Source organism: Coffea arabica, chromosome 5e (genome assembly GCF_036785885.1).
Source record: "Coffea arabica cultivar ET-39 chromosome 5e, Coffea Arabica ET-39 HiFi, whole genome shotgun sequence".
NCBI lineage: Eukaryota > Viridiplantae > Streptophyta > Magnoliopsida > Gentianales > Rubiaceae > Coffea > Coffea arabica.
The window spans coordinates 42,130,265-42,140,813 of record NC_092318.1 but is presented as its reverse complement, the minus strand read 5'-3'; the positions used below and the strand labels follow the sequence as shown (position 1 = coordinate 42,140,813).

The following is a 10,549-nucleotide window of genomic DNA, read 5'->3' as shown; positions in this document are numbered from 1 at the left end:
AGAAACAAAACATCTTTAGTTTATTATTCTGATGCAGATTGGCAATAGATCAAGATACATGATTTTAGGATTCACAGAATCATAATACTGATTTGCAATTTACTGAAGTTGAAGTTGCAGTTTCATGGTTTTAGGTACTTGGCTTATGAAATAAAGTTGGTCTATTTTAACATGGACCATTGGGTTTTAAGTGTTTTTATGCACTTAATGTAAAACCTAATTTTATATGTTTGAATGTCTATTGGTTTTGGATTAATTCTCGTTATAAGTGGACAATTTTGGTTTGGTAGTGGATTCAAGCACTTCTTACTGTGCGTCTCAAGATATTGAAAGAGTTGGTTGTTGATGTATTTCTTTGTTGGAGATTATTTTGAGTTAAACATAATAGTTTTTGTATGTTCTTCATTGAATGTTTATTAAAATAGTAAAACAGGGGTGTTGGCACCAAATGCCATTCAAAAAAATGCTTGTGAGTTCAAATTCAAGGAGCATCAATCTTCATAATGATTCACCATTCTTTTGTTGCCAATTGCAACCAATTTGAAGCTTATAAGAAGCTGAAAATGTGACACATGAAAAACCATATTTAAATAAGGATTCACCGATATTTTACAAAATCACCCAGTAATTGGCTCAGATATTACAAAAAAAAAAAAGGAATGGAGAATGGTTACAATGACATTATGGACAGGAAGATATTCTCGCGAAGCAGCAAGGTAGTAAAGAGGAAACTTTCCTGGCCAAAAATGATTGTTGGTCTAGGGGATAGCAATTGTGTGAGGACCCAAATTTCTTTTATTTATTTTACTTACTTTTATTTAATTTTACTGGCTTATTTAATCATTTATTTATTCGTTTACTCCGATTAATTTATTTCATTTATTTTAAATTCATTAGCTTGGAACAATGTCTTATTTTATATTTTAAAACATTTCGTTAGCAAATTTAATTTTTCTGCGGCTCGTTTAGTGAGAAATAGCGATTACACGTCTTTTGAGAAAAAGTTCGATCCGAGAGTACAATGATCTTGGAGAATTAAGGATGATCGATAGTAGACTAAGAAAAGTTAATTGAGGGATTAGAGGTGAGTGAGTTAAATTAAACTCAATTAGGAGCACTAATGGCCTCCAATTCCTTTGTTGACTTTTGGTACCAAAACACCTTTATGTCATTTCTTCCTTGTCATTCTATCACTTCACCAACTACCAGACAAAACCTCGCTTCCTCTCCTCTCCTTGGCCGGCCACCCTTCCCAGTTTCTTACAAAAAATTTCAGCTAGCTTGTCTTCCATTTTGCTCCAACAACTCACACCAACTTTGCTTGTTTTCTTGGTTCTTCACTCAAGCTTGAAGGAGGAAGGAACTTTGGTGATTAGAGAGCTTTTACACTAGTGGTTGGTCTTCATTCTTGGAAGCAAGGTAATCCTCCAAGCTCTCACCTTTTTCCTCTCAACTATTAGTAGTTAGTTGGTTATAGTTAGTTAGTTGTTGGGTTGTTGATGGGTTCACAAGAACCTTGACACTAGGTAGAGGACTTGAGGTGACTTTATAGGTAGAGGCCTTGAGAATTTTGTGTGTTTACTTGCTTGTTTGATGCTTTTTTTGAGAAGATATGGCTTAGTTTTGGTAGGAAAGTTGAAAAGAAAACTAGAGGAAAGAAAGAGGCTTGCTGTCCGAATTTTTGGCTGGTTGAATCTCTCATGTTAATTTCAAATTTTGTTGTTATTTTGGTGTTATAATACTTGATATATGTTGGTGTTTATGTGTTAAATATCTCCCAAAAAGCTTTACAATTGGTTGAGTTAAAGCAGGGTTAAAGTGAGGAAGAAATCTGGAAATTTTTTGATCAGGAGACCCAACTAGTATTCACATTTTGGGTCATAACTTTTTCTCTGAAAGTTGAAATCAAGTGCAGTTTGTGGCAACTGAAACTAGACTCTGAGAGCTTTCCAACAGTACAAAATAAACCTCCTAATTCGTTTCCTTTGAGCCGTAGTGAACCGGCAAAGATGACTGATTTTCCTCACTGCTTTCATCCGAGAAACAAGCATAGCTGCAGTTTGTAGCTCAATTTCACCTATCTTGAAAAATGAATTTTAAAACAGTTCCTTCTAGTGATTTATAGCATTTTAAATCAAGTTTTCAACGCCACAAACCACACTAAATTTTGAGTTGTGTAGCTCTAGTTATGACCAGATTTTAAAACTCTGTCAAATACATCAGAACTGGAAATTTCGTAAACAGGTTCCAAAACTCAGCTATCTTAAAGCAGTTGTATCTTGGTGTAGAAAGGTCCGAATTGAGTTCCATTTGTTGTATTTGAAACTAGATTTGGAATTATATGTGTGATATAAATTTCAAGGGTTGATTCCATTTCTACGAATTTTGCCGAATTTCCAAAATTTACTAAAATTGCAAGTCTATTTTGCTCTATTCTGTCTGGAATAGTGACTTTGAGTTAAAATTTGAATGATTTCAAATTGGAGCTTGAGAAAAGTGTCTTCTAGAGAGTTTTAGTACTTTGAGCCTAGTTTCCAACGGTATAAAGTTTCTAATTTTTAGACTTATGGAACTCGAGATATGATTTTTCCAAATAGTGTCGCATCAAACTGAAAATTTTCTGGTTTCAAATAAAAGACTCTTTTAAGCACTTTCAACCTTCCTTTGAGATTGTTGGTCCGTTTTAAGTTTAGTTTCACGGTTGGATACAACGTCTCTTTGAACTTTAAACTTCATTTTGAATCTTAGATTCTAAAGGATTAAACTTCCCTTAATGTATTTTCTTAGTTGCTTAACTTTCTTGGATAATTGCACCTCACCTTATACTTGAGAAATGGATTTCAAACCCTAGTCTTATGCCCTTGATTTCCATAATTTTGAACTTTAAAAAGGGAGCGTTTTAACTAGAGTAATTCTTGAAAAATTTCACTAGTTTTATACTCGAAACTTGGAATCCTTAGTTTTGATATTTACAATGAAAATGAGTGGAGTTTTGGATGAGTTTTGACTCCATTAGTTTGGAAAATGTGAACGTTCTTTATATTCTAACTTTTGGACATGAGATTAAAAGTTTTGGGAGATGGAAACCATCTACATTTTTCTTGATTTTTGTGCCAAAAGTAAACATGGTATTTTCTTTTGAAATTGAGATTTCTTATCACGACATGAATCGGAAACACCCTTTGAATTCTCTTGAGCATTATTTCAATGATTTAGCGAGAAAAGCACCTTTAACTTGACTCAACTTGTGACTTTGAGAGTGGGTAGCAAGAAAATATTTTTATTTATAACCTTGGTTGAGTACCTAGGTAATCATGATTGTGCATGTCTCAGGTGGTCACGAGGACGCGGAAGAGCTCATCTGACTTCTCGCTTTGCTCTTGTTTTGCCTTGACTCACTACAAGAAAATTGTTCATCAGTGACAACACAAAGTCATCACAGAACATACAAATATCGTCACAAATACCTTTTATTGACGACTTTTTGATCGTCACAAAGTCGTCACTAAATCCCCGTCGGTAAAAGTAAACAGTGACGACCTAAAATGTCGTCACTAAATAGTTCTCATTAGTGACGACTTTAAGTAGAGCATTTTTGACAAAAGATCAAGTCGTCAATAAAACACTTCCAGATTGTCGTCACTAATGACAACTATTTAGTGACGACCTGAAATGTCATCACTAAATAGTAGTCATTAGTGACAACAATTCGGAAGTGTTTTATTGACGAATTGACCTTTTGTCAAAAATGCTCTACTTAAGGTCGTCACTAAAAAGCACCGAAAGCCATTGTATATAACTATTTTACTGACAACAATTGTCATCACAAATTTAGCGTAGATTTAGTGACAGTCTCTGTTGTGACAAGGAGTTTTTATTTTCTATTTTATGACAACTTTTTTTTGTCATTAGATAATTTCTCAATAGCTTAATAGTCATAATTTGGCCTGTAATCATTGCTAAATCATTGATTTTAAACAAACCATACAAATAAACATGAACGATTGATAACCAAAAGTATTTGCATTAGATTACATGGTAATAATATAGCATTCTCAAATGCCAAATTCAAGTGTACATTACCCAACTAATGCCTACAAAAATAACATTTGTCCAAAATATCACTTGTACATTTACAAAAGCAATCACAGTTTAAGAAATTGAAGAACATCTAAATGAACCACTCCATGAGCAAAAGGCAATTTTGTCTTCAACATTCTTCAACCATAACCATAGATATCTTCCAAAAGCTAGTATGAATAGCATTTATCTGTCATAAAAGAGTAAAAGAAGTAGGTAAGGGGAGGAGTACAATAATAAAGAACAAGTAATGAGACTTAGATTATTAAGACAAAAATTACAATTCATTAAGAACCTCATATAATTTGGACCCACATATTACAACACCAGCAAGAAGTTAGAAATCACAGTCCAATCTATACAAATACAACACTGCATAAGCTCAACTAAAGAGCTCTCTAAAACAGTTTTTTTTTTATTTTCTTTCTTCTTCTTTAAATAGCTCAACTTATTGAACAATTAAATTGGACTCCCACAGTAATTATTGTTTAATCTTTATGCTTTTGGTTGTTTATATATTAAAACACAGAAAGCAACTTATTGTACGAGGTGTGAATACAGGAGGTACTAGCCCTCTTTGCTTTTAGGAGTTTATGCTTCATAAATCATGAAGGAAACGATGCCTCTGTAGGATTAAACTGTGCAAAGAGAATGAGCTATTTGCCTCACAATGTGAAAGTGAAGACCATCTAAACAGGTGAAACCAATCAAAGTTCACAAACGCCCCCTTTGCATTATATTCATTTCTTTCAAGTCACTACATAGGCAAAAAGAAGATTGCTATCCATGCATGGTCTGTCGCTTGTACTTGGAAATAATATACTATTGCAGATGAACAATCAGATTTTTACCTCTCTATTGATAAATCAAGGACTCCATCAAAAGAGAACAAATATAATCGAGGGCACCAATAGAAAACCTCGGCCAAACTAGACTGGTTTCTAGTCAATTTCTTCGCTGGCTTTCACCAAGTTTCATAGACTTTTAGTCTTCTCTGAGTTTGCATTCGACCAGATCGAACAGCTGAAAATTCCTGGATGAACCAATTGAACCATTCAAAGGTTGAATATTTCCTAGGCAGATTTCCTGCAAAAAATACATAACTCAATTAAAAAATAAAACCCACCATTAAAGGAAAACCATGGCTGTAACATGTCAAATTTGTCTTCTTTTTCTGCTGCATTTGGGAAGCTAAAGAACAAGTTTTACTTTAAAAATATGTCTGGTGACCTTAAAATCTTATTGAGGTTCAATTACTTACTGAAGGGATTATGATGACGAACCAGGCTTTAAATATAAATGTTCATAATAAAAAATATAGACACTGAAAGAGAAAGAGAGACTGAGATATTGTCTATGCCGGTCTGTGGTCAATTTATAGCTCTGTCCTTTAGAAAATGGAAGGCTTTAATGATCATAACAGCTGTAGCCAACTTCCTTTACCGGCATCATTTACTGAGTGGAGCAAATATACCGACAAACACGCAATAGTTATCTGATTCCGCTCAATCAGGTGTTTGGTAACACATTTATTGTGTTACAAGAATACATCAACACTAGATTTCCAATTGTACTAAGAGAAGCTCAAGGTAAAAAGGCTGCAGCTCACAATGTATTTAACCTTTTAAACTCAGTAAACAACTTCAGTTAATTTGGTTACAGGTGGTGATACCATTCCATTCATATAAAATGCAAATTCCGTTAATCCGAAGAAGTTAATGAACAAATCTAACTGTGCTGTATTAAATTTATACGTTGTATTATCAAGTTTAGTGTTTCTGTGCATAAATTACCTGGGTTACTTACTTAGAGATGTTACATTCATCATCATCAGCTTCACTATGAATTTGAATTAGGCAAGACCAGAGTTAATTTGAAAAGGTTGAAAGTATTCAAGAGACCAAAGTTAATTTTCCCAGGTAACACAGCAAGACCAGAATGCAAGTGATATGAAAAAAGTTGAAAAGGAAAAAATTTAAATTTAAAATTAGAAAAGCAAAAAGGAGCCAAAGTGGAGTATATCTTAGTATTGTCAACTGAACAGCAGCCCCAAGTTCAAAACAATTTAAGGGGCAATTTTGGCAAGTTTTGTGAAACGGTCAAATATATGCCCTCAGGTGAGGTAACACAATCAAGACCAGATTCCAGTTTCACAAAAGAACAATCAAAAGATGTCACAAGGTTGAAAATATGAAGAAAAAGAAAAAGCAGCAAAAGGAAAAGATCTTAGAATTGTCAACTGAACAGCATCACCTACACAAGTACAAAATAGTTGAAGAGCCAATTTTGGCATGTTTTAGGAAACACTCAACAGTTGCTCACAAATAGGCCTACTGAATAGTGCTTCAGAGACAATTTCAAATATATGGCTTTATTGGGTAACTTTTAGATACTTCAAATGACAAATTACATTTCAAAGGATGAAAATGAACTTTTAAAGAAAGGTGGTTAGTCATCCGCATAGATCACCTCTTTGGAGGCAACATTGGGAACATCTTATGTTTCACTTCTCATGGCTATATACTCTCATTCACGGAAAGAAAACAAGATTGACCAAGAAAACCGAAAAGTAGCATGTTGAATTCTCTCCAGCGGTGGATTTGCATATTTACCTTATATATGAAGCTTCATATTAACATACGAATGATGTTGAAAACTCAAAATCAGTGAATAGTATGTTATGCTCTTTCTTGATAAATAGCTAGAGAAAAAAAACTATTTTCCCAATTGTTTTGTCAAATAAAATCAAATTTCTCGACACAAGGGGACATTGATTCCATATTTGGAAAAATATATGCTTTGGACTGGCCAGAGTCTCTCTCAAATTAAAAAAACATAAAATCTCCTCTTTTGGTTCAAGATTTCCGTTCGGGCATTTTATCAAACACTAAATGGGCGTGAAAAACTTCAGCATATTGTGCTCAATTGAGGTTATGACTAGCCCAAAATTTGTTATAAACACGAGATAAATCAGTCCAATCGACACCTAGAGCCTGTATATTCTAAAACCATAAACAATCAACAAGAAAATTGTACTAACAGAGACACAGAAAACATGCTTTGGGAGCTCAGACGTTTGTGCTTGAATGGGAACTGAAGTTCAAAGAGGGAAGACGACTTACAAGGCTTTCTTGGTGAAATTCGCAGGCGGCAATGGATATCCGATGGGTGGTGACGGCTCGGTGAGTTGGAAATCTCCGCTGCTGTTGCTGCTCAAGCCATCCACGGAAGAGGAGCAGGTGGACAAGAATTTGATGAGAGTCTCGACGTCGTAGCTGTTCTTGCCCTTTTCACCGAGAACAGAAAGGTTGCTGAGGATGAGTTTTTTTTTTGGGCTTGGCGCGGACAGAGACGGCGGTAAAGGGGAAGGGCTGTGGTGGAGGCGTTGGCAGAAAAGGCTTGTATTAGAAGTGGGGAGGAGCAGAATGGGAAATGAGGGGTTTTTGTGGAGGATTCGTTTGGGGAAATTGGGGGGAATTTGAGGACGGAGGGTGGAAAGAGAGTGGTGGCAGCCGGCAGTCGGTTGAGGTGGTGGGAAATTTGGCAGTGGTGATTGAAAAAATTTTTATCGGATGATTGAAGCTGAAACCCCCATTTCCCTTTTGTGTGTTTTTTTCGTTGCTTGTTTCCTCCATTTTTTGCTCAGCCCGCCGCCTGGTTCCTCTTTTCCCTCTGCTTTTCCTTTTTATCCCTCGCGCTCTTCTTCTTTTTTCTTTCTTTCCCAGTTCGCCGAAGCTTTCATGCCCAAAACCTAGCCGCCCCTCTCTGTTTTTCTCCCTCTGCTCCCTTTGCTTAGCTTTCTTTCCCCCTTTTTTTTTTGTGTCCGAAGCCTCTCCTTGCTCTCTTTCTCCTTTGGCCCTAAAAACTCCATCTTTTCCTTTTTCTTTTTTTCATTTTTTTCCCCCAAAAATTCCTTAAACTTACCAAGTGTCCCTAACATAAAAGAGACACTTGTCCAATGCATGTCTCCCCACTTGTCACTTTCACTCTTTTTTTTTCTTTTCTCTTTTTTTCCTTTTTTTCTTTGTTTTCTGAAATTTAATATGAAGACAAAAAATAAAATAAACCAGAACAAAAATAAAAGAAAATAAAATAAAAAATAAAAAAACCCTAGAATTGAAACAAATAAACCTATTAAATTAATTAAACAAATAAAGTTAAAAAATCAAAAATTTGGTGTCTACAATGTAATTGAAAATAATTAAACTCAAATTATATGGTTATAACATAGTTTCAATAAAAATAATCATTTCCCAACATTTGAGACCAATCATCATGTTTTTTTTTATTTTTAATTTGGTTTGAAGCATAGATTTTATTGCTATAGTATTATTCTTTATTTTTTAGTACAAAAACACAAATTTTCATCAATATAGGTGGCAAAATTTGTTAATTACATATAAGTGAAAATATACTTTTATAATTTGCAAATATTTTAGCCCTGCAATTTTTTATAATTGCAGCACTAAAGTACATCATTAATTGAAAATAACGAAAGTCAAATTCTATGGTTATAACAGACTTTCATTAAAAACAATCAAATGCTATTAATAAGACATTATTGTTAAGTCAAAATCAAAGAAAATTTAGTGATGACATAATGTTATCACTAATTTATTCAAGATTATAATGACAAGAAAAGTCGTCACTAATTAAATTGCTAGTTTTTAATATTGTCAATTGCTAGTTTTTAATACTTTTGTGAAAATATTGATAATGGTTGAGAAAATTTTGTTACATTACTGCAAGTGATAAATGTACTTTTGTTCTTTTTCAAACATTTATTTTAATGTTTAATTTTGTTTAAAACTATTGTACTAGTATAGATTTGCAAGACAAAACTTAAGTTCTCAATAGTTAAAAAATTCATTACAGAGAAAACACAAAGTAGTAGTTGCAAAATGTGTATAAATTACAGATATTTTAATGTGTATAAATTACAGTTTATTTTAATGTTTAATTTTGTTTGAAACTATTTTACTAGTATAGATTTGCAAGACATAGATTTATGGGTAATTTCTTTTTTTTTTTTGCTTTCACATATTTAATTTATGTTAAATACAAAACCTACCAGTTTCCCTTTCATAAAAATATTAGTGCAACACTTTTTGAATTTTACTTACAAACATTTATGTATTTAACATAAATTAAATGATTTAGAGTGAAATGCCCATAAAGAGCAGAATATTTGTTCATGTAATGGAAGAAACCCACAAAGAGTTGGTACTTTATGGGACATTTCTTTTTTTAAAAAAATTTAATTTATGTTGAAAAGATAACCTGCCAGTTTTCGTTTTGTAAGAAATCAGTGTAACACTTTTTGAATTTTACTTACAAACATTTATAAATTTATCATAAATTATATGTTTGAGAGTAAAATGCCCATAAAAAGTTGGTACTTTGAATAGATAATGCTCATTTGCCCATAAACTACACTCCCTGAAGGCTATTTTGTTAATTACTTTGTAGTACTTTGTTATTCCTTTGCTAATACTACTTGGCATGTAGTACAAAGGATAAATCTGGCATAAATTTCTTATTCCATTGATAAAAAGACCTGCCTGCCTTATAACTATTATAATGAAAGATATATCTTTAGAGTTTATAACAAATTATTACTTAAGTTTGAGAAAATTATAAAATATTTATGCATAGTTTATCAAGATACCATTCGCAATTTCCTAATAAAAAAATAGGGGCTAAATTGTAAAAGCTAGGGTGCCATAATAGAAATAATAAAATTGGTGTATTACATATGGGGGTTAAATTGCAAAAGTTAGAGTGCCATAGTAGAATTAATGAAATTGGTGAATTACATATGGGGCTAAATTACAAAAGTTAGGGAGTAATAATAGAATTAAAGAAATCGGTGTACTACATATGGGGCTAAATTGTAAAAGTTAAGGTATCATAATGAAATTAATGGAATTTTTTACAACATTTAGGGCTAAATCGCAAAAGTTAGGGTGGCACAGTAGAATTAATGAAAGTGACTTAGAAATAAGTACTTTAAACAGTGACGATTAATTCTTGTCACTAAATCCGAATCGGTAGAGTGACAGTGACGATATTAGAAGTTGTCACTATATAGATCATTTTAGTGACAACGTTTTTCAAGGTCGTCACTGAAGACTTAGTTGCTTTAAGCAATTATGACAACTTTCCTTGTCGTCACTAAACAACCACGTTTTGTGACAACTTTTGTCGTCACTAGAAAATGTTGTCACTAATGACCATATTTCTTGCAGTGTAGTTTGTGACGAAAATAACGGGTCGTCACTAAACATTTAGTTACTTTGATGCAATTGTGACAACTTTAGGTATCGCGACTAAAGAATCTCCTTTTGTGACGACTTATTGTCATCACTACAAAATGTTGTCACTAATAACTTTTTTTTTTAGTGATCAGTGACGACAACAAAAAGTCGTCCGTAATTAGGCCAAGCAATAGTGATGGTGTTCTTAATGT

General features: G+C 33.2%; 1 long non-coding RNA gene across 1 annotated transcript; it reads right to left on the bottom strand.

Annotated features, from left to right (window-relative positions):
* Positions 1 to 3,987: 3,987 nt before the first annotated feature.
* Positions 3,988 to 7,913, bottom strand: LOC113688558 (uncharacterized). Its single transcript, XR_003447986.2, has 3 exons — positions 7,203 to 7,913; positions 4,932 to 5,166; positions 3,988 to 4,270 (listed from the first exon to the last, which is right to left on the bottom strand). It is a non-coding gene; the product is annotated as an uncharacterized lncRNA (long non-coding RNA).
* Positions 7,914 to 10,549: the final 2,636 nt, after the last annotated feature.